Here is a 23,221-nt window from a genome sequence, read left to right on the forward strand (position 1 = left end):
CCAGGGGGTGGACCAGAGGGTGGACCAGGGCAAAAGCTATGGATGGACAAACCTTGGATTGGTCAGGGCAGTATTATAAATTGTAACATCTCAGGCACAGAAGGTGCGCGTGTCTTGTGATCTTTATGCCTAGGCACAAATTAAACCCTTTTCTTATCTCATCCTCAGTTAACTGCTCCGGAGTTTTTTTCCTCCGTTCCTATTAGGGATCAATAATAACTGGTATCCATCAACATATTTATTTTTTTTTGTGAATTTATGGAGTTAATAACCAGTCCTGTTTCTGACAGACAATAATTGGACTTTTTTACACAGTGTAGTGGTATTCGCTCGGAGAGAGTTGGTTGGGGTTTTTTTTTGTTTTGTTTTGGGTTTTTGTCTTCCCTTATAATGAATCCATTCTTCAACATGTTAACTTTGATTTAAATTGGAAAAATTATTAGTGAAGATATGATACTGCATAACAAACCCCCAAGTGATAGGTGTGGCAAATAAATAAATTAATACAGAGGTGACACAACTTTCAGCATCACCTCCAATGAGAGTGTGAAAATTGGAGTGAAAAATAGAAGTATCTCAAATACGCTTTGCAGAAGCTTGTCATTGTTATCTTAGAAATCTACAAAGAAAATGTACTAACCCAGGGAAGAAATCATTATATAGTGAAATAAAGGGACATTATTTCAAGAGTGATAATAAAAAGGAGACATAAGAATTTTCAGGACAATGAGCAGAATAAGCAATGGAAAGAAATGTATACCATACTGAAAACGTTGAGCAATTAATGTTATTATACTGGATATTTAAAAAGGGAGTATATATACCTCATTTGGAAGATTTGAGGAACCCAACCCACCTGTGAAAATACCTTCTTCATTACGCTAAGTAAGACTGCATGGAAATACCTTTCACTTTCTCCCATGCAAAACATACGTCATCTGGCAAGGAAAAATCAGAGATGATAGGATATCCCCTCAGTTTTGGAGAGTTCACAAGGAATGAGTGAACATCCTTATTCCTGTATATGTCTCTCTAGACTATTCCTATTTTATATGGTTCTCTCATAAAGATATAGAAAGCCTCCAGATAATCCATGATTCTCTCAAGAGAAGAAATAATTTATGGAGTCATATTTCATATCTGTTTTCTACTTGGTTTATATACTGGGTGCATAGTAATTTTCCAGCCCTGTTTTATTCGTATAAACTGTACAAACCTGATTTTCTTACCTGGTTACTGTTGCCATTAACCCTGAGATTAGCTCAGTTGGTTAGAGCATAGTGCTAATAACATCAAGGTTGTGATCCCCAATGTGGGTTTGATCCCCTAACTTATGACTTTGACTCGATGGTCCTTGTGGGTCTCTTCCAACTCAGACTATTCTGTAAAGATAACAGATTTAAAACTACTAATAAATATTCAGTAATTCAAGTTGATATAAAGGCGCAAAGCAACTTCATAATTTCCTCTCCTCTCCTTCACAATGCTTACTAAGAGCCAGTAATATCTAATTATGTGAAACATGTTCTCATTTTTAAGGCAAACACATGAAGAATGGAAAAATCATCAAATGATAACCTTTAGGAATCATACTGTAAAGAGATCTATAGTATCCGGGGGTGTTCTTTGGATTTGTTTGGGTTTGGGGTTTTTTTGTATGGGACAAGTGTTTGTGGGGCTGGGAATGTTTTCTCTCCATGTATGCTAACTGTTAAGACGTACTCTATAATTTGGTTTTGCACGGTTAAGGTCTTAAATAGCAGTGTACTACCCCATCACTCTTTCTTTGCAACTAAATGGAACTATGTTTTCTAAAATGAAAAATATGCTATTTAATTTATATACATGTGTGTGTGCATGTAAAAATATAACTTTTCTGTTCTTTACATCTGTTATGACTGATATTTAGAAGGAAGAAAGTCCTTGTTTGTCAAGGGTTCCTCAACTTATGCCTCACCAGAAATCATAATCCTTTTTTTGTTTGTTTGATTCTATTATCATTTCTATGACAACTAATTGTAATATCGAAATGAAGCATTTTGTCTTCAATTAGGGAATAAGCAGGAGAACATGACTAATTTTAAAAGCACAAGGCTATTCTTAAAACACTCTACAAAATAGTATTGTCACATTCAATAGTTATTTTTAGCCCCATAATTTCTCAATCAAACTAATTCAGTTTACAAGTGAAATGTTTTTCTGACTGCCAGTCCTTAAATTAGGCTTGGGATTTGGGAGCTTATTTGTCTTCTATCTGACTCATGGATCACCAATAATAAAGATTTTTGCAGGTCAAGTATGCCTTCGGATTCTCTTGTGCAACTCCATTACTTTCAGTCAGGTTGCATAAATGTAACTGAAGGGAAAACAGCAAATAGCGAAACTGAAGAATAGTTCTGCAAGTGGAACTTTAAGTTAACAAATATATTGATTTAAGTTCGGTCATGAAATTATGCAGTACACTCTCCAAAATCCACATTGTTTCTGTCTGCTTAAAATTAATTTTCTGCTTTTAAGACCTCCCTGTTGACAAGTTTGACTATACACAAAGAAAAGGCCCAAAAACCAGATTGTTTCACAAAGTCAATTTGAGACTGAATATGAAGTTCTGTTTATGAAGTATACTTTAGTTTTTGAAAAAAAATCTTTTGCTCCCTGTTTTTTTTCTCTCTTTTCTCCTATTGTCATCTCTGTACTGTCTGTCCAGCTGCATCCTGTTTGAATGGTGTTGCTAGAAACATCAGTGATTTCTTAATTCTCTTTCAGATCTCCATGAAGTTTATGCACTGAGCTTTTTCCTTAGTTTTCAGTTAAAGAAATGTCCATTAGACTGATATAATTGTAATTAAATTGTTGTGTTGATTTTATTTGGCTTGCCTAAAGCAACCATTGAATTTTTAAGTTCTTCTGATAAAGGTAATGCTAAAATATTTAAGACAGCAGGATAGGAATAAGCCCTATTACACTGAAAGCAAGCCTGCATAGCTAAGAACAGTGTTCATTTAAGTGGAAAACAGTACTGAAATTGTACTTGGATGGTTAGAAATTTATACTTCACTTTTTACTTCCAGGCAGGTCTAGCGATCAATGGTGTAAGTTTGCTCTATTTGGATAAAATATTGAAGAACCTGTTTTATGTGTAGGTCTTCTCAGATGATCTATCAAATGATTTCATATTCTTAATATTGATAAAAGTTTTCCTGCTATTTTTACTGAGAATTAAACCAAGAGAAAAGATCTCCTTTTCTATGTAGGTTTTAAAGCATACTTTAGGATAAGTATTGATCATTTCTTTTAAGATATAGAGTTCTGCACATTTTTTAAATTTGTTTTTAAGAAGAAAAATATTTAGAGTAATCTGACTAAGAAAGGATTGAAATAATACTCAGATCTGGATTCAATGTTCATCCTGACCCCCACGTTAGAGCATGGTTATTAGTAAACTACTTGCTTTTCAGAGCTGTCAGGTGTGTAAAATATGTATTAATCCAGTGAATTCTGGAATTCTTTGGCATATCTATGACCCAATATTGCATGTCTAAAGTTAGTTATCCAAGTCAAAGCAAATCATTTGGCTTCCATATATGTTAGTAGAAGGAAACAAAAACTTTTAGAGAATGCTTTGTCTTTCCCTTGGACATCTGTTTTAGGATAGCATGAAATATTTGAAGGTGTCTATTGTTCTCCATTAACTATAAGGAAAGCTTAGAATTACTTGTATTTGCCTTGGACAATGAACTATTAAGCACTTAACATTAAGGCCAATAAATAACAAGGGCTGCCCATTCTCATGAGACCCCACCTGAAGTGCTGCATCCAGCTCTGGCATCCCAAGCACAGGAAGGACATTGACCTGCAAGAGTGAGTCCAGAGGAGGGTCAACAAGATGACTAGAGGGATAGAGAACCTCTCATATGAGGAGAGGCTGACAGAATTAGGATTTTCAGACTGGACAAGAGAAGGCTTTGGGGTAACCTAAATGTGGCCTTCCAGTACCTGAAGAGAGCTTATGATGAAGACAGACTTTTTACAGGGACATTTTACAGACAGACTTTTACAGGACAAGGCAGAATGGCTTTAAACTGAAAGAGAGTAGGTTAGATTGGGTATTAGGAAGAAATTCTTTACTGTGAGGTGGTGAGGCAGTGGAACAGGTTGTCCAAAGAATTGGGGATGTCCCATCCCTGGCAGTGTTCGAGGCCAGATTGGACGAAGCTCTGAATAACTTGGTGTAGTGGAAGGTTCCCCGACCATGGCAGAAGGGTTGAAAGTAGATGATATTGGAGGTCCCTTCCAACCTAAGCTATTCTATGATTCCATGACGATTCCATCTTTCTAATCCAAATTTAGGTGAGATTGATTGTTTGGAGCTCTCTTGGAAAGTTCACACATTTGCTTAAACACTGCACATTGCTTAAATCTCTTATGACACTACTCATTCTATGCAAATTTTTTTATCTGCTCTGGACTGGAGAAAAAAAAGTAGGTTTAAAAGTGAAATCTAAAAATTTTCATGAAGTTTACTTCAAGTATTTGAAATATATTATTTATATCACGAATAATGTAAACACTTTAGAACTAAACAGAGAAAGAGTAGGATCTGATAGGAATAGAAAAATTACCTGAAACGTCTGGTATTAGAATTGCTTGCAGAGGCTACTTGCAACTTTCCTTTTGAGTAAAAGACTGTGGTTTTTTGTTTAACAACCTAACAATAAAGTAATCTATGGTTTAGACAAATGATGCCCTGCCACCAGCTAGATAATTTGGTACATTTTATCCAGTGTGATATCCATAGGTGGTGAATGTTCTTCAGAGCCTTCCTGAACTTAAGACAAAGAGTGAGAGAAAGAAACAATGCTAATAACAAAGTCCTTTCAATGTATCATACTACTCTTTCATCATCAGAGCTGAATTTTTTAAAAATTATTTTATTAAACTGTTCTTCTGATACCATATCCATGTGTCCTCCTAAACTGAACACCGGAGAACTGGCAGTCTTAAAATGACAGAGACCCTTCACTTGTGTTAAATGATTTTTATAATAACCGGTATAGGAGATAGAAAACTGCTATATGTTTTAATGTGTGATGAAGGATGTCATAAGCTGCTGGATAAGCTAATGAATACTGAATTTCAAGATTAATTTTTTTTCACATTTCTTCTCATGTCAGACAGTCTCAGAAGGCTATATCGCTCATCATATATCACTGCAGCTTCTCTTCCTACCTACTGCAATACTTGTCTGGTTAGGTGGCCTGATCCATAAGCCTAAATTAATGAGTTAAGTAGGACTGGTGCTCAAGTGAAATTCTGTTGTACAATCCTCTAGCATGTTTCAGTGTGAGTATGGTCCTCAACATGCTTTTGCCCAATGCTAAGCAATGCTTAGGCAACAGTCAAGTATGATCACAGATAGTTTGAGTCAAGAACTTGCCCTCATGGACAGTATAGGTGAACCTATTTATGAGGGGAAGAAAGTTTGACAAACAGCCACAAGTTGCTGTAACTCGGGTTCAGACAGCAGATTTTAGTCTACTTTATTTATGTGTACAAACACAACCACGGGAAAAAAGGCAGTGAACTGTGATCATTGATAGGTACTGCGATATTGAGAAAGACATTTTATTTGTCAAACCAAAATATTATGTTTTCATTTAAAAACCACTAAGGATATTTTATTTCTGATCATTGTTCATTTTAATCGAAAGAACATCCTTTTGTTTCTGAATTTGTGGACCTGATCTTGGAAATGAGCAGAAGTCTGATCCCTATTTTAAATTGGTGTGTACCTATGAATATTTGACTCTTATGTTTTCAATAGAGAACAGTGGATGAGAACAAAAGAGAGATAAAGATTAAGAATAGGTGGAAATTCTCTGGATTTGAAACAGTTTTATGAGCTCATGTTAAATTCACCTTTCTGCTATTCTTGAAGGCAGATAAGGAACCAATATCTAAACACTTCTATTCTTTTTTGCTCATCTGTTATTTCTTAAGCATTCAGATTTAGAGTTTACCTGAAATGAAGACTCTTTTCCAAACACTAACATGTAAAATTAAACATATGAAGAATGTCTTCTTGATACAACCAAATCTATATTTTTCAAAATTAATGCAAACATAACATTTTTATTTACTTCTTACTAGGATGTTCTTTTTTCAAAAATACCTGACTACAAATTCTCCCCAAATACTCATATTCAAACACCACTGTAGCAAAACCAAAAGATATGCCAATATAAATTCTTTACTAAAGACATGTATAACATGAGGATTCAAAGTAAAAATGAATGCAAATGAATTATGTTTCTAAAAAAATTTTATACTGTGCATCAGACACAAAAATAACTAAACCAGCATATTTGAATTTCATATCACATATATACCCTTAAAACAACAGAAACAGAATAAGTTTATGGGACTGTTTGAATCCTAGTGCAAAGTACTTAGCAGCAAAAATTCAAAGAAACTTCATCTGTGCATCACTCTGTTCTCTTACTAAATCTCCAAAGTTTTTAGAGTTGGAGACAATTAAGTTAATGTCAATGGAGGAAACTCTAAGACTATATAAATGCATAAATATTAGAATCTCTTATGAGATTCTAATTACTCAATGTTATTCACATTGAAAAGCTTTACCAGGTGTTAAAGAAGAACATTGTCTTGAGAGTAGTTTGAATGTCAAACTTATGTACTTCAACAACCTATTATTTCTTCAACTATTCCACTGTAAAGTAACAGACAAGTCCAGAAAATGGAAAATAACATTATATTTTTTTGTTAAAATACTGAATTTAAGAAAAACATTTCCTTTAAACCAAATAAAACCAAAAATTAACTTCATAAAAAATTTCGAGTAGTCCTTCTTGCAGATGTTACAAACAGTTGCCTTTTGGCAGAGCTTTTATCTTCCACTATTTTCTTTCAATATGTATTACTATAAATTATAATTATATACAAATATGTATGGGTCACTACTACTACTTTGGACAGAAATTAGTTTGTGTTTGCACAATTCTAGTACAAGTATTCTTATCCATTCTGCTCTGGAAATAATTAGTAATAATACAAGGGAATAAATAATAAATCAGAAAGAATACTGCATTTTTGAATAGAAAGTGTCTGGCTGTGTAAGTGTAGTTATCAGAGAGGTGAGGGAATTCTCGGAACATGACACATATGCAGACTGAGAACTTAATGCACTGTATCTCAGTACTGTGAGGGAGGCAGAGTTTGGACATTGTGAAGAGAATAAAGAGCTTATATTAACAAAGTATTAATTTTAACAGCTCAGCCACCCCTAACATCACTCCAAGCACCAGTATTTTGCAGCAAAAAATTGCCAATTGTACAAATATGAAATACAATCTTATAAGTAATTTGGCCAAAATTCTCAAAGCTCGTCAACACTGGATTAACTTTCAGGAGGAGTAAGTCACCATGCTTTAACAGAGCTCTTTTAATGAGAGTAGCACTGTTTCCTACCCTCGAATTATTCATGTATCTGTAGGATATTCAAGTAAGAAAACTTGTAATGAATTGTGATTTGCTAAACTTACCTGCCTATGAGCTATACCAATGTGGTGTTTAGAAATCATCTTCCCCAGGAATAACATAAAAGTGTGAAAACTCAATTTAGACTTTCAAAAAAATTTTGAAACCTGCTTCATCTCCCTTGACCTGCAAGTTTATTTAACTGTATAATTTGTAAACCTTTGAATCAAGGGTAAATTTAGGCACACGTACCTTTTTGTAGTCAACTTGTTGCATTAAGACATTTATTAATGTTGTAAAAGTTATCGTATCAATCTAATTAACTGAACTGCTTTGTAAACAAAGACTTTGTGCTATCAACAATAACTAATAGTGTATAGCTCTGTTAGATACATTCAAGATACAGACACATAAATCTTAAGAAGTTTATAAACAGGGCTGTCACTGTAAATACATTAATGAGACACTTCTCTATGAATATTTAAAGACCAAAATGAGAAGAATGTAGTAGTGCCAGAAATGGTTTCCTTTGTCTCCTTCTCATCCTCTCATTTCTCAGGCTTAACGTATGTATACTCTTAACAAACCTCTTCACACATATGAGAGACAGTCACACTAGCTTCTAAGATAGCTCTTTAGAGGATCTTGCCACTAAAAAATGACACTTATTGCAGCATCTTTAAGACATGTCACTTACTGAAATAACAGTTGAAATGGCTCTGTGAGGCTTCTATTTGCTCTTACATTGATATTGAGGAATAAGAAGGTCCAGGTAGCTAAGGCAATAAAGTTTGCTTGTCACCTTGAACAGTGAAATACTGTGGTAGCTTGAGGGACCTGAGTAAGGACACATTGACCAATTAGTCTCATTCTTTCTGCCTGTGCGTTTCCCTTCTATCATTACTAAAGGCTTAAAATGGAAAAAACCCACCTTGTCTCATTACTTTCTACAATTATTTATTGCTGCATCAATTGGATTGTATTGCTTTGCTTCTTGCTCCTCTTGTCTGCTAGATGCAGTGGCAACGTTTCCTTGAATTTGTCAATATCTGATTTGATTTCATGTGAGTTTGGTTTTCTGTCTTTCATATCTGTTAACCTTATGACACATTTAATCCATCAAGCTGATCTGAATTGTTGTGCTATGCACAAGCCAGACAGACTAACAGTTGTTTATGGAAGCATTGTTTTTCTTTTCCTTTTTTTTTTTCTCTTTCATTTTACCACAAGGAAGAAGAATTAGTATAGAGAAAGTGATTGTATATTTTCAAGTTGCTAGCATGTGAAAAATATTCTGTTTCTTCTATCGGTGTAACATATTGTGGAAATAATGAAATGAGAAAAAAATAATCACTGGGTGCCTGTAACATGTTACAATGACCTACTATTCATGCACAGAACTAGTAAATTCCACTCAGGTAAGTTATACCTTGTCTTTGGCTAGCTGCTCTTTCTATTTTCTTTTCTAATTAATTGTCTGCACTATAAATACTCCAAATATGTTATTGTCTTCTCCTCCTTTTCACTTTTTCATACAGTGATTACAAAGTGATACAATTCCCCAATATAATGTACCTCGTTAATCAGATATGGGGTGGCAAGCCAATATAGGGGATGGGCAGACTTATCAAAGACTTATTGAAAAAAATTGGGTAACTTTCTGTTGATTGCAACGTCCACAGTCACAACTTTTTTTCAGAGAGGTTGTAGAAGAAAATATTTTTAGGAAGATAAGTGAATTGAAATACCCAAAGCCTTTCAAACAGTATGACAATGATAACTTCAGAGGACTTAACATTTTGGTTAGACTGTTTTCCAACCTGCCTTACTATTTCCATTTCTCTGTGCAACAAGAGTCCCATTCAGAGTTAGTGATTGCCATCCCATTTATTCGTGCATACATCATTAAACAGAAAGGCTGCCATTTTCCATGTTCCCTCAGCTGCAGGCAAACAACTAATTCCTTATGGAAGGTAAACAATTCTGGCAATCCACACTCTAATACATATATTACGCAATTGTAATAGCACATAAAACAGTATGTGTCCACAGGCTCTTGCAAATGAAGTCACAGAAGTCCTACAAGCCATAGGAACTAATTTTTAATATTTTTTTCTAGTGAGGAAATGTTTCCTATGAGGAATGAGTACATTTTTATTCTTTGATTTATAGCTTATCCTGAAAGCCACAACTCTAATGATAAAGAAAGGAACGCACGGCAGAAGCTGTGGAATATATGGGTGGTAACTTTTCTTAGCTGTTTTCATTTCATTAGTTGCTCAAGGCTCATTATATGAACATAAACTGTCTTTAGTCTGGAGAGTGTCATGCTAACAGGTTTACCTAATGGATTCTTTTTCTTCATTTAAATGCGTTGAGTGATAGACCTGTGGGAGACTGGGGAGATTTGAGAGAAATGTCTGAGTTGTAAAAAAAATAGAAAAATGTTATTCAAAAGAAAATTACATGAAAAATATCTAATAGCCATATCCTATATCTGCCAGATTTCTCTACATCTTTTAGAAAGAGGGAGAGGATCATTCAGGGGATATTTAGACCTTTTCCTTACTTGGAAGAAAAGTTACAGAATTTGTTTTGGGCTCTGTCCAGAGTTTTCCAAAGTGAAGGTGGAGTAAATGAGTTCAGGAAGGCATCAGGAACAGATGAGGGAAATTGTCAGGGCAGAAAAAGCTAAAATGAGATCAGAGAGATCAAACAAACTTATTTGCTTGTTTCTAAAACAGTACTATTACAAACCACTTTAAACATCCTCCACTTCACCATTCATGATAGTAGTCATCCAGCACAACTGGAACCATTTTTGTACTTGAGATTGAAGAGTTTAGTCCACATACTAATAATACTGTCTACGACATCTTCACAGAAAGCTTTAGCTCTCTCAACCACAAGACTGCAGTGTGGACTGGATGAAGTGCCAGAACCTGGGTCAGCAGAGGAGAACTTGTCAGGTATTTCCAATACACATGCGTCACCATTATTTATAGTCTGCATTTCATTTAATATGCTGTGGCCCAGAGTATTATATTCTACTATCAGATTTTGAGGTGCATTTTTCTTTTGTATTTTTTTCCTTCTGTAAAATGCAGTGAAAGACAGTAATATTTTGGAATGACAGAAAAAAAAAGTGAAGAAAAATACAGATTATTTGTGTAAGAGAGGATTTCTGCAGCCAACATAAAGCTTTGGTTTCCACTCTTTTTTTATATTCTATTTCACTCTTACTGTGAAATGCATAAGATATCTGTTTCTAGTGTCCTCTAGGTTTTTATTGTTTGGAGTTTTTTTCCATTTCCCATTTTCTCATCTCATGCCTTCTGTTAAAAAGAGGGGCAAAGTAATATGTCCAATGGAAGATTTTTGTAGAATATCTAACAAAGTAGAAGTTTCTGGGAAAACACGGTTTACATGAAGTGTCAAAGACAATGGTGAAATGCTTTCAGCATAGTCTGAATGAAAAACAATCTCATGAGAGGTACTTTAACATGATGAATATAATTCTTTCTATCTTGTACTTTATCTAACAATAAGAATAAGCTTTTTGATTTTTATCTAGACATCAAGTTGGTACAGGCTTCTATGTATGTCTAACTATCTGCTTTGACATGACCTAATGTAATTTGTATCCTGTAATGTATAATTCTTGTTATTGGGAGTGAAACATTATCATTTTTTCAAGGGTAAAAATGGTTTTGCCATGTTCAACATTCCAGAAGAGAAGTGGATATTACAATCTCTAATCTTAGTGGTCAATACATCAAAATAAATCAAATAAATGTTAAAAGATCACATTAATAAAAACTCTTCCATAAAAAAATGGATTAAAATACAAGCATATAAGTTAGAAAAGATGCAAGTTTTATAAACTATTCTTAAGTAAAGATATACATTCTTTTCACAGAAAAAGAAACATATTTTTAACACATCCATATTTGTAACACAGTCCAGTCAGACAGTGGCATACAAATAACCACAGGCTCACTAAGAGTCAAAAAAGAGGCACTGCAATCAACAGACACCTATTCAATACAGTCAATGAAGGAAGGAGAGTCATTTAAGTAGAAATCTAGTGGTAAGACTCACTGACTAAATGTTATGATTAGCATTCAGACACCTAGTTCAGATGTGGACACTAATGCTGGGCATTTTTTGTTAAAGGATAACTACCTTCAATCTTGTCCTTCCTTGGTCACACAGGAACTGTGGGCAGAGAAATTAAGGCTAGAGTAACAGAGCTAGCAACTTTGTGATAAGAAGGGATTCCTCAAATGGACAACTCTTCCTGTAACTAGCTCTGCTTTGATGGTGTATGTCTCCAAGGAAACAGATCAAACTCTATGTGTTTTCATTTCTTCTAGCATTAAATATAAGTGTCATGATAAAACCTCAGAATGAGGTTTTAAATCTTTTAAATCATTTAATAATATGACTTGATCATGAGGTGTTGATGACATGTTTTAAATTCAAAATGTTAATGACTTCTTATCAACTTGGAAAGAATGTTTTCTTCTCATCTGAAACAGGTCTTTTTGCAGCTGAAATGGGGTGGTGAGCCACCAGAGATCAAAAGTTCACATACGACTGCCTTTACTCCTGCTGTCTTTCAATGGAGAGTGACTAGTAGAAAGGACTGAGTCATATGGAAAGACATTTGTCGCCAGCACATCAAATAATAGATGCCAGTCTGTTTAAGTTGTTACAATTTAATTATGTTAATTTAAATAGTGCCATTTCATGATGAAAAAGTAACTGGTCTACATGGCAAATTTATTTAAATGGCTTTCTATTATCACTTAGTCTTGAGCACTAACATCTATATTAAAATTCCATTAATGAGACACTGAAAATAAGAACTAAGTAAATAACTTGTAATAAGTTTACAATTAAGAGAAGTATGATTCTTTATTTAAATAAATTTCTTCATCAAGAATATCTCTTTTTTATCTCATCTTTCTTCATATTATGAGTCATTTCTATCTGAACATCAGAAAATCAGAATTTCATCAACATGTACCAAATATTTTTTTTACAAATGTCATACATATCACTTCTGCTGCTGAAGCCCTTTTTGTTTGCAAGTCAAAAGACAACATATTTTATATTATATACTTAAGTATTAAAGAACCTCTTTGTTAGACAGACATAATTAATCACAATTTTAGAAACATATGGCAGCTTTGACTCAATAAAACTACCTAAATTATTTCAATCGTGTATGTCTTACCAATGGTGTATACGATTCTATAAATGTATAAAGTAGTCAACACCTTTTCCCAATCCTTAGTTCAAAACTGAAGAAATAGATCTTGTACTATTTTTTTATTCACCTAGAATTATACTTGTCCATAAAATCTTCTGTACTTACTCATATGAAAAATATCCCTAACAGAAATCCTTATGCTATAACAAATATTATTTGAAGTTTACAGTGTAAGAACTGGCAGTGCAGGACATATTCAATGACAAAAAAAAAAAAAAGGCAAACAGGGAGTTGGGGAGATTTTTATTAGAACTTTCAAAAATTTTGTCAGCATCATGCACCTAAATCAAATTCCTCATATTATACATTGCACACAAGCAATTTATTTGCCTTATCAGAACTACGACAGATCTTGTAGTTAGCTAAGTTTATAACTTAGCTTTATTAAGCAAGAAATAAGTAAACAAAGAATGTGCTTTTCATATGGTAATACAATTGGCATGTGTACACTTCGTGGCCAATTTTGCTATTTTCTGGGATTACACGTTTGGCAGAAAACCCAGAAGTCTAAAGCCAAAAGTTGACAGGGTCTATAATTGCTTTTCTGTGGTACCAGTGAAGTTAAAATTCACACTCATTGTTGCTGTCAATTTCTTGATCGACACAAACAAGCAGAAGTATAAGCTGGGTAGTTAGACTCTGGTTGAAGATCTGGTCCAAAGTTTAGACAAAAATAAAGAAATTTTAAAAAGTTCTAATTCCCCATTGCAGCTGCAAGTGGTTCTTGTTTAAATACATATATAGAAATACTGAACAAATATTTTAATATTTTAATATTTTTAAATTTAATTATGAAGGAATTAAAAAAATAAGGGAATACTCAATGAAAGCAAATGGTAGACAATTTTTACCTAATTAAACATTTCTTTTACACAATATGTAACTACACTGTGGATCTCCTTATAACTGAAAACTGTTTAAGCAAACCCCTCAAAATTACTTAAAAATAGGATTTGGACTGGTTTATGGTCATAGACTCAAAGAGTATTAGAATATGTTGAGTTGGAATGGACCCATCAGGATCATTGAGTCCAAATCCTGGCCTTGCACCAGATCATTCCCAAGAGTAACATCATGTGCTTGAGAGAGTTGTCCAAGTGCTTCTTGAAATCTGTCAGGCTTGGTGCTGTAACCACTTCCCTGGAGATCATGTTCCAATGCTCAACCACCCTCTGGATGAAAACCTTTTCCTGATATACTCATATGTAAGGTAAATCTCCATCGACTCAGCAGCATGCTGTTACCTTGAGTCCTGTCATTGGTCATGAGAGCAACAAGATCAGTGTGTGCCCCTCTTCTTCCTCTCACAAGGAAGTTGTAGACTGCAATGAGGTCTCCCCTCAGTCTCCTCTTCTCTGGACTGAATAGACCAAGAGACCTCAGCCGCTCCTCGTACAGCTTCCACTCAAGGTTCTTTACTACCCTTGTGGCCCTCCTTTGGATGCTCTCTAATGTGAGTATAATGATAAATGCAGCAGTGCAAAATTATTCAAATTTTTCTTGCAAATTTCTGGAATAGGTGCAGAGATAGGACAGCTTTCTTAATGCCTCTAATCCTTAATATTTTATAGTAATTTATAATATCTCTTAGTGTAATAGTAATTAAATCTGGAAAAAAATTATAGTCAAGATTGGGCAGATAATATATGAAAGAGTATGCTGAATCTAACCCTGAGGCTAATCACAGTTGTAATCAGTGTGTAGGGAGTGATGTTAACCATGATGGATGCTTGGGTGGCTAAGAGGATCATACTCCTTGGAAGTGATTGCCTCCACAATTTGGAAGCACTAGAAAGGGAACCAGGTCTTGAAGTTCAAGTACTGAAGTTCTTATTAGCCAAATATTTGCTTGGTTTGGAGTCAGAGTTGTCCATATAATGTTATAGATTTTGACTTCAGCAATGTGTGGAGTGTAACCAGGACTGTCTTCTTCTTTACCTAACCTTGAATAAAACAGAGCTCAGAATTATCTACATGATACCGGCATTTTAGCGCCAGTTTTCTCATTAACCCAGTAAATTTGATAAGATTACAATATGGAATAATTTAGATATGCAACCTCACCCTAATGAAAATCTTGTGAGCTTTGGACATAGAAGATGACTGTTAAGAATTGCTTTTGAGGTTCTGTCTAGCTGAGATTTTCAGAACTTAATTACACTATTTCCTATTTACACATACAACTCTGACTATAAATTATGTATTTTAAACTGTGAATGGAAAACACACAGGGTTGTGCTTTAAACAGGGGAGCTTTATTCTGTGTTGTTCCTTAGCCTCAAAGCCAAAAAGATTCAGGATGGAGGAAAACAGCAGATACCATGTAAATATAAGTGGTTAATTTGCAATTTACAGGTTTGTATTTTTATCTTTCTAAGAAAACAGGAGGTGGATTACAGGAAATATTTATGTGCTCATCATCAGTGAAAATTAGCCTGTCATGACTTTCTATCTCTTATAACAGTATCTATCACTTTCAGGGGGCAGTGATGAGTGTTTTCCTGCAAAGGAAATGAAGTCCATAGGTTGGTGGCATGGTCAACAGAACAGAAACATCACCAACAAAGGCACAGTCCCACAGTGACTGAACAAGGTAAACAGAGCAGGTTTGGTGATGGTAACAAGGATCAGTCCAAACTAGTGTTTGCCACACAAGTCTGTGGTGATGAGGAAGTCTGAAGGTTATGCCAGGATGTCAAGTAACAAGGCAAGGTTGGATCAGCAAAGTGTGAAGCCAGGCATTGGCATACCCGTGCTGTTGCTCAGGTAAGGACCAAGGTAAAGCACCTGAGTTCCTCTGCAGCTCCTGAACCAAATCAAGAAGGCCCTAAAAAAGTTTCTCACAGCTTTTTCTAACAACTGCTTGTCTCCAAAGCATCTGGATTCAAGGTTCCACAGCTGCTCTACCTTTGAGCTGACCTTGACTGCAGACAGCCAATTGCTAATGCACCAGTTCATCACAATAAATGGTCATCAGGTATTGGTGTGACTGAGCCTACATCTCATGTTTTCAGGATGCAGAATTCAGTTACTAAGCTTTGGATCCATGCCCTTTGTCACATCCATCTGTTGCTTTGTGCTAATCTATAATTGCCCTAAACATTTTGTGTTGGAAAGATCAGTTATTTACAATAACTAGATTTAAGGCTTGGGTTTTTTTGTCTTCCTGTAATTTTATTGTCATTTGCTGATGCTTTAATGAATAAGAAAATACAGTCTGTTAGAAATGTTTTATCTTAACCTCCTTTAGAACTGCTGTGTTTTACTTTTTAGGGTAATCACTTTTTTGAATGAAATACCAGGTAGGCTATCTGAAGCATTTGGTGCCTCTGTTCCAATCTATTGTGGAGTTCTGGCCTGTATTAAGAACTGAGCCTACTACATTTTGTAATTATCTCCTCTTTCAAGTCTGAAGTAGGATATTCATAGACCTAAAGAGAGCTTAAAGACAACATGGTGCTTGTAACAGTAAGTAATTGAATGGTGATGCTGAGCTATAGGATGGGGTGTTGGTGTTCATTCAGTTCACAGTTTTAGAGAGGTGGGCTTGTAAAGTGAATCCTGCAGATAACTGACTAGTGAAAGGAGTAGAGAGCTTTGCCAAGCTGATGGCACCAGACAAGTAGAGTATAAAAAGAATAATCTGTGAAGAAAATGATGTCTTATGTACATCATTGATATGTAAGGAATGATATATCAAAGAAGTAAGGCTCATATAAACTAGAGGTATTAGAAACCATTAGATCATTTATGTTCTTGGGTGCCCAGAATGACTTGTAGACTCCCAAGCACATGAAGCAATTCTATGCTTATTTATTTAATTGCATTTCTTGTTTGGATTTTTTTCCCAGTTGTTTTTGGAATTCTGTTTTCTCATTAACAGTTCATAATGCACCTTAATGTGTACCATATTCTTTCTCACACTGTTTTTCTGACAATATTTGTGTTTCTATTATGTCTGACTCTGCTAAGTCAGTGATTTTTAGTTGTCAGCTTGAAGATCCAGCTGGCAGCCGTGTCAAAATGGCTTGATTAGATTTCAGGGTTTCCATTTTCAGCTCTTGTTTACCTTGCCACATATTCACAGCTTACTCCCACTTCAGCTGCAAAAATTTCAGTGCATATCCTCGAAATACTGCAGCCTGCTAGATCAAAACATACCTCTCTGTGTCTTCCTGACACCTACCTAATCTCCAAAATAATCTTCTTTCTTGTGGTTTCAATCAGTTCAGTTAGTGCATATTTTCTACTAGTCTTGGCTACTTCTATATTTTTCCTCTTTAATTTCCCCCACCACCTAGGAGCAATAATATGGCAGGGGAAATGAATCTTTACCATGGAATGTCTCAAAATTGTCTGCAGACTTTGGAAATATAACAATTACAAGCTTCAGCAAATGGTCATATATGTAGATTCCTGTTCTCTTTAAACAAATGCAGAATAAAAACCTTTCAGGTATTCAAGTTTCTTTTCAAAAATTCTTTGTTCATGTTATTGAGCCCAGTCCTCATTTTATATAATGGGAAATTGCCTTTTGCTCACTTGTTGCCACTTTCCTTAAATTTTGTGTGGTTTTTGCACAATCCTTATAGCCTGAAGCCTTAACTGTGAAGGATGAAGACATACTTTCGTCCATAAATTCTATGTCTGTCTAGAAAAGACTCCATATAATGTTCTAGTGTAGTTTTAGTGATTGATCTATCATATTTCTTTCAATTATCTTTTTCTAAGTTGATATTAAAATCTTTGGTCTTAAATCATCAAGTAGTGCTTCTTCCTCCTTCTAATTCTAATTGTTTAGAATTATCTTATTGCTTTAGATATGAAGCGATTTCAAACTTATTGATTTCATTTATGTTTACACTATAAAAATCTAAATATTGTATCAAGGAGGGAGGAAAGGAAAAATAATTGGGACTAGGAATGTTAGACATGAATCACCAGATATTTATCAAATAGTTACTAAAAAAAAACCCACTGCATAAACCCAAAGGCTTTATTCTTCGTGTAATTGATACTGAAGAAAAAAGTAATTATGTTTAGTTTTTTTAAGGAGAAATACTAATTGAACCAACTGAATGCCAGCATAAAGAGTTCCCAAGCTCAAGTATATTCCCTACTCAAATTCACTGCATTGAATCAATGTGCTGATAGTTCCAACAGCTGAAGAAGTTTCAAGTCACCCTTAGCTATGCAATAGAAACATGAAATATCTGGTAGACCAAGCTTGAGATGGCTTGAAATGCAATTTTAAATTTTAGATATTGATGTTAAATCTTAGTTAAGGGAAATGAAGGATCCTAATAAATTTAAATGATTATTTGAATGGTTTGAATTCATTCTGGTAATCTGACTTTTTGATCCATATGCCGTGGTGCTGCATTTAATGGGGCTAAGATCAGACAGATGCAGAAGAAACAGGTGAGAAGGAAGAGAAGAAAGAACTGAAGAAGCAGATGAGAGAAGTTACAGTAAGAAAAAAAATAGATTAAGCCATATTTGCATGCATAAATTAAATAGTACAAAGAAACGTCCCTGAACACTAGAAGTCACTTTGGTATGATTAAATAGTTGATACTCTCCTTAGCACTGTTTTTGCTTGTGCTGTCCTGCTTTACTTGGGCTCTGCAAAACAGCTTCCAAGCGTAGTTAGCAAATTAAAATAGACCAGGAACACTTAATTCCCAAGTAGTGGACATATGAGTCAATCCATGCCAGATGGATTTGGTGTTACAGGTCTCTCCTGAGCAAGTGTTAATTTTCTAGTAACAGGCATAACTGTACTAGGAAGAAGTAGCGTGGAGGAAGTACAAGATAATATCCTCTGTCCAAACGTAAATTTGAGTGTAATAAGATTTCTAAAGACAAGTGAGTGATCTTTAAACAGAAAGACTTTATGGTTTTGATGTCTGCAAAGCAGTTTAAGATGAAGCAGTCTAGGAAGTGCCTCATAAGATACGTGCAATTTGTAAAGATCGCAAAGCTGTGCAAAATATCGTTATTCAAATTAAATAAAAGGTTTTATTTTTGGTTTATTTTTGGCTACCATTAAACACTTTTAAGTTCAGTTTATGGTGTGGTAATATGTATTTAAAATATAATTTATTTTTTGTTATCTTAGAGCCAAAAATATTGGGATTTTTCAGATGAAGCTAATTTCACTGTGAAGAGCTTGACCAGAATACTTTGCCGATGAGTGGATAAATTAGAATAGGAAATGATGTGTAAAAATCTAATGCACAATAGCAAATATAGAGGGTCTGCTTGGAGAGAAAGGATTTACTCATGATAAGGACAGAATGAGACCTCCATTCTTAACTATATGAGATCAGACCACTATGGTTAATAGAGAGTTAATCATACTAGTGCAGTTACAAAACGTTACTTCTTTGCGTGCATGTAAACTAATTTGCTTATGGCATGTGAATTTTTATTGGGGATGATAAACTACAGTTATTTATGGAAATCTAGAGTCTCTTGTTTTCTGTTAATGCTTAATTTAAGCACATCAATAAAATGGATACTTGTGTTTATGATTTTGCACATTAGTTTTTGAACGAAGCATATGTGATCAGCATATCTATACCAAGCAAAACTAATACAGGAAAAAAATGCACTTCATATTCGCTAGCATTCAAAACCAGAAAATTACTTCATCCAGTAATACTTTAGACATTAAAGTAGACTGGTTGACATGATGAATAGTATGCATGGAAGCATTGCACGCTGTACTTTGTAACTCTTGTAAACAGTCTATTAATCTCTTTTATTACATGTGGGGTGGAGGTATCAGAAATTTTAAGCTGGGCTACCACAGGATTATCAGTTATCTGGTGTCTGAGGTTATTTCTAGTACCATGGTGGGTTGACCCTGGCCAAGCTCCAAGTAGCTCCAAGTAGCTAAGCTCCAACACGTCTGCTTGTTCACCCCCACCCAACGTGATGGGGAAGAAAATGGGAATGGCAAAAGCAAGAAAACTTGTGGGTCAGGGTGAAGAAAACTTAATAAGTGAACCAAAGCAATGTGTGCAAGCAAAGCAAAATAAGGAATTAATTTAATGTTTTCCATCTGCAAACAGATATTTAGCCATTTCCAGGAAAGTGGGGGTTTATCGTGCATATTAGCTACTTGGAAAAACACACACCATAACCATGAACTTTCCCCTTTCCTCATCCTCTCCCTGAAGTTTAATTCCTGATTGTGATGTCATATAGTATGAAATATCCTTTTGTCCTGTTTGTGTCTCCTTTCAACTCCTTGTGCACCTCCAACCCACTTGCTGGGTAGGCATGTTCCTGGCTTTGCACTTAGATGATTGTGACCTTGCCTTGCTGAATTCTTAATTTGGCCTTGAACCTGCTCTGCTCTTCCTGCTTGGATGCTGTGGAATTTCACCTTTTTCTAGTGATGCAACCTGATTGCCCTCTACAATGAATCAACTATCTGGATGGATGAGGGGAGAGCAATGGATATGGTCTACCTCAACTTCGGCAGGGCTTTTAACACTGTCTCTGACAATATCCTCATAAACAAACTCGGAGAATGGAAGCTGAATGACTAGACAGGGAGGTGGATTGAGAACTGGCTGAACAGCAGATCCCAGAGGGTCATAATCAATGGCACAGCAGCTAGTTAGAGGCCTGTCAGTTGTGTCCCCCAAGGGAACATCCTTAGCAAGACAACTGATGACACAAAGCTGGGAGAATACTCCAGAGTGCTGTGCAGCTCTTTAGAAAGACCTTGATAGTTTGGAGGGATGGACATGTCTTAGTTTCCACACAGGCAGTACCTTCACTGCACCTGGGGAAGAGTAACCCCATGCACCAATACAGGCTGGGGGCCAACCTGCTGGTTGGTTCTTCTCTGCAGAGAAGGACTTCAGAGTCTTGCTGGACAACAAGCTGTCCATGAACCAGCAATGTGCCCCTGTGGCCAAGGATGAGGTGATCTCAGCCCTAGTGAGGCTACATCTGCAGTGCTGTGTCCAGTTCTGGGCTCCCTAGTACAAGAGAAACATGGAGCTCCTGGAGTGGGTCCAGTGGATGGCAACAAAGATGATTAAGAGACTGGAGCATCGCTCTTATGAGGAGAGGCTGAGAGAGTTGAGCCTGTTCAATCTTGAGACAAGATGACTGAGAGGGGACCTCATCAGTGTGTAAAAGTATCTGAAGGAAGGGTGTCAAAAGTATGGATCAAGGCTCTTTTCAGTCATGCCAAGCAATAGGAGCAATGGGCAGAAACTGATGCACAGGTAGTTCCATGTGAAAATGAAAAAGAACTTTACTGTGCAGGTGACTGTGTGCTGGATTAGATTGCCCAGAAAGATTGTCAAGATCTGTCTGGATGTAATTCCAGGAAACGTGCTCTATGATGACCCTGCTTAAGCAGTGAGGTTGGACCAGATGACCCACTGTGGTCCCTTGCAAACTTATTAATTCTGTGATTCTGATCCTGCAATGCCTTTTTTTATCTTGCTGTCACATGCTTATCTTGGTTCCCAACTTGTCTTCCCTACAGGAGCAAACTATTCCTGTCACTTCGTGAAAATAAGGACCACAAATCATGTTTCCAGGCTACATTACAGCAATAAAGACACATGGAATGTCACCTCACACTTCCTCAAACAAAAATTTAGTTGGTCTTTTCTGATATATAGATAGGGCATATATTTTTTTTCCAAATTAGTAGCATAGTTTCACACTGAAATGATTCAGTTTTTAAGAAGTTGAAAATCCAGACCTGTGACAGGTCAAGCAACCATGTTTTAAAATCAGCTTTCATCCTAAGACACTTATCAAGTTCTAGTATGACCACCTGATTCTCTTATCTCATTCTGACATCCTCAATCTTTCTTTGCATGATAAATTATTTAAGGAGCCTGTGTCTTCCTATAAATATGTATAGCTCTTATCAGGTTCAGGCCTCTTTGATAATAAAACAAGTTGCTACTGTGAAGGAAAACAAAACTCACCAAATTCTGTGCTTTGTAAATCAAAAGTGAAGAGTTAGTAGGATTCTTCTTCCTAATCATAGTTAGCTGAGTTTATGCTCTGAAGTGTAAGAATTCATTGTCCTCATCCTATGTTAAGTACAACTTTATTCATATAGAATGAAAATCTCACAAAAATAAATACAATTTTTTTCCCCCATCTTCTGATAAGGTAGTCTGTCACTACAGAAGAGGAACAACAGAAAACCAGTGGCAAATGCAGAAATTTTCTTAGGGAATTGAGTAGCCAAAAAAACAGAAACTGATGTTGTGTTGTGGATGAACTTCTTAAAAGGCATTGAAAAGGCATTATTCAACTACAGTGAAATTCTAATACTGAATTTGTTTGAAACAATGAGAGAACAGTGATGTAGTTTATAACATCCTGTGAAATCAAAGATGGGTTTAATATCGTAAACTCAGCCCACAGTCCATTTAACAAACTTTGTTAACCTCTTCTCTGGAGCAATTACTCTGATGTGAGCTGATATAATTTATGTCTATGTTATTTTGGTTCTTTCATCCAAAGACATTACCGGGGCCTAATCCTATAAATTAGAAAACAAGAATCAGATAATCCTTGGAAGACTCTGTAAGATCCCAGGCTCACCCCACAAGTTCATCAAAGGGGTTTTATGCCAAAAAGATGTAAGGCCTCAAAATCCACCTGATGGATTTATGAAGGGGCCTTAGGTTCTTTTATAACTTAAGCTAGTGCATGGGAAAAATGCGACAATGCTTTTCAAGAGGTCAAAATAAAACACTTTTACTGGCAAACTTTGGGAAATAAAGGAACTTGGCAAAAGTTTAAAGCACGCATTCGATCAACATTAAGCATTTCACAAAGCATAGGATACTCCCATGTTAGATTTTGAATTCCTGAGCACATATTTACCCTGAATATATGAACAATCATCTGAGGGCAATATTTTATGATGCATTACTGATAGTTTCTGTAAGTTTCTAAGAAAATACCTGACACCTCATGGAAGAACTCCTTATTAGAAGCTGTAAATGCAGCAGTCTGGATTATCTACCTGCATCGTCTTCTGATTATATGTTCAAATACTTGAAATTTTTTGTTTCTTTGCTCGTTTGCTTTGAGATTGTTGTTGTTTATTTTGTTGTTCACTTCGGAGCTAGGGAACCTTAGACAACTTACATGGTAGAGGGCTTTACACAAGATTAGTAACTGTCATGCCCATAAAATCTATTATCATTACTGGTAAAAGTAATGGTAGACCATAAAATAGACTCAGAAGAGGAACTTTGGCAACTCTGCAACATTTCAAAGCCTCCGCTTAAGACTGCCTTCAATTATTTGAGAGTTTCTCCAGCTAAAGGAAATCCGTCCTTTAAACTGTGTTTCTTATTTGTTCACCACATTGTCCCCAAATAAGCCTTGAATAGCTTGGGCTCATTCCAGCTTACTTTAGGCATCTAACCAAAGTGGATT

The 23,221-nt window shown here is 35.5% G+C and overlaps 1 long non-coding RNA gene across 1 annotated transcript in view; it reads right to left on the bottom strand.

The window, feature by feature from the left end:
* Positions 1–875: 875 nt before the first annotated feature.
* The window catches only part of LOC116784522, a 45,429-nt gene continuing 23,083 nt past the window's right edge, over positions 876–23,221 (bottom strand). Inside the window, exons 3-4 of the long non-coding RNA XR_004356108.1 lie at positions 1,230–1,382; positions 876–938 (exon numbers count right to left, since the gene is read on the bottom strand). This is a non-coding gene — a long non-coding RNA (uncharacterized LOC116784522). The remainder of the gene's footprint in view (positions 939–1,229; positions 1,383–23,221) is intronic.

The sequence above is a fragment of the Chiroxiphia lanceolata genome, chromosome 3, assembly GCF_009829145.1.
Source record: "Chiroxiphia lanceolata isolate bChiLan1 chromosome 3, bChiLan1.pri, whole genome shotgun sequence".
Classification (NCBI taxonomy): domain Eukaryota; kingdom Metazoa; phylum Chordata; class Aves; order Passeriformes; family Pipridae; genus Chiroxiphia; species Chiroxiphia lanceolata.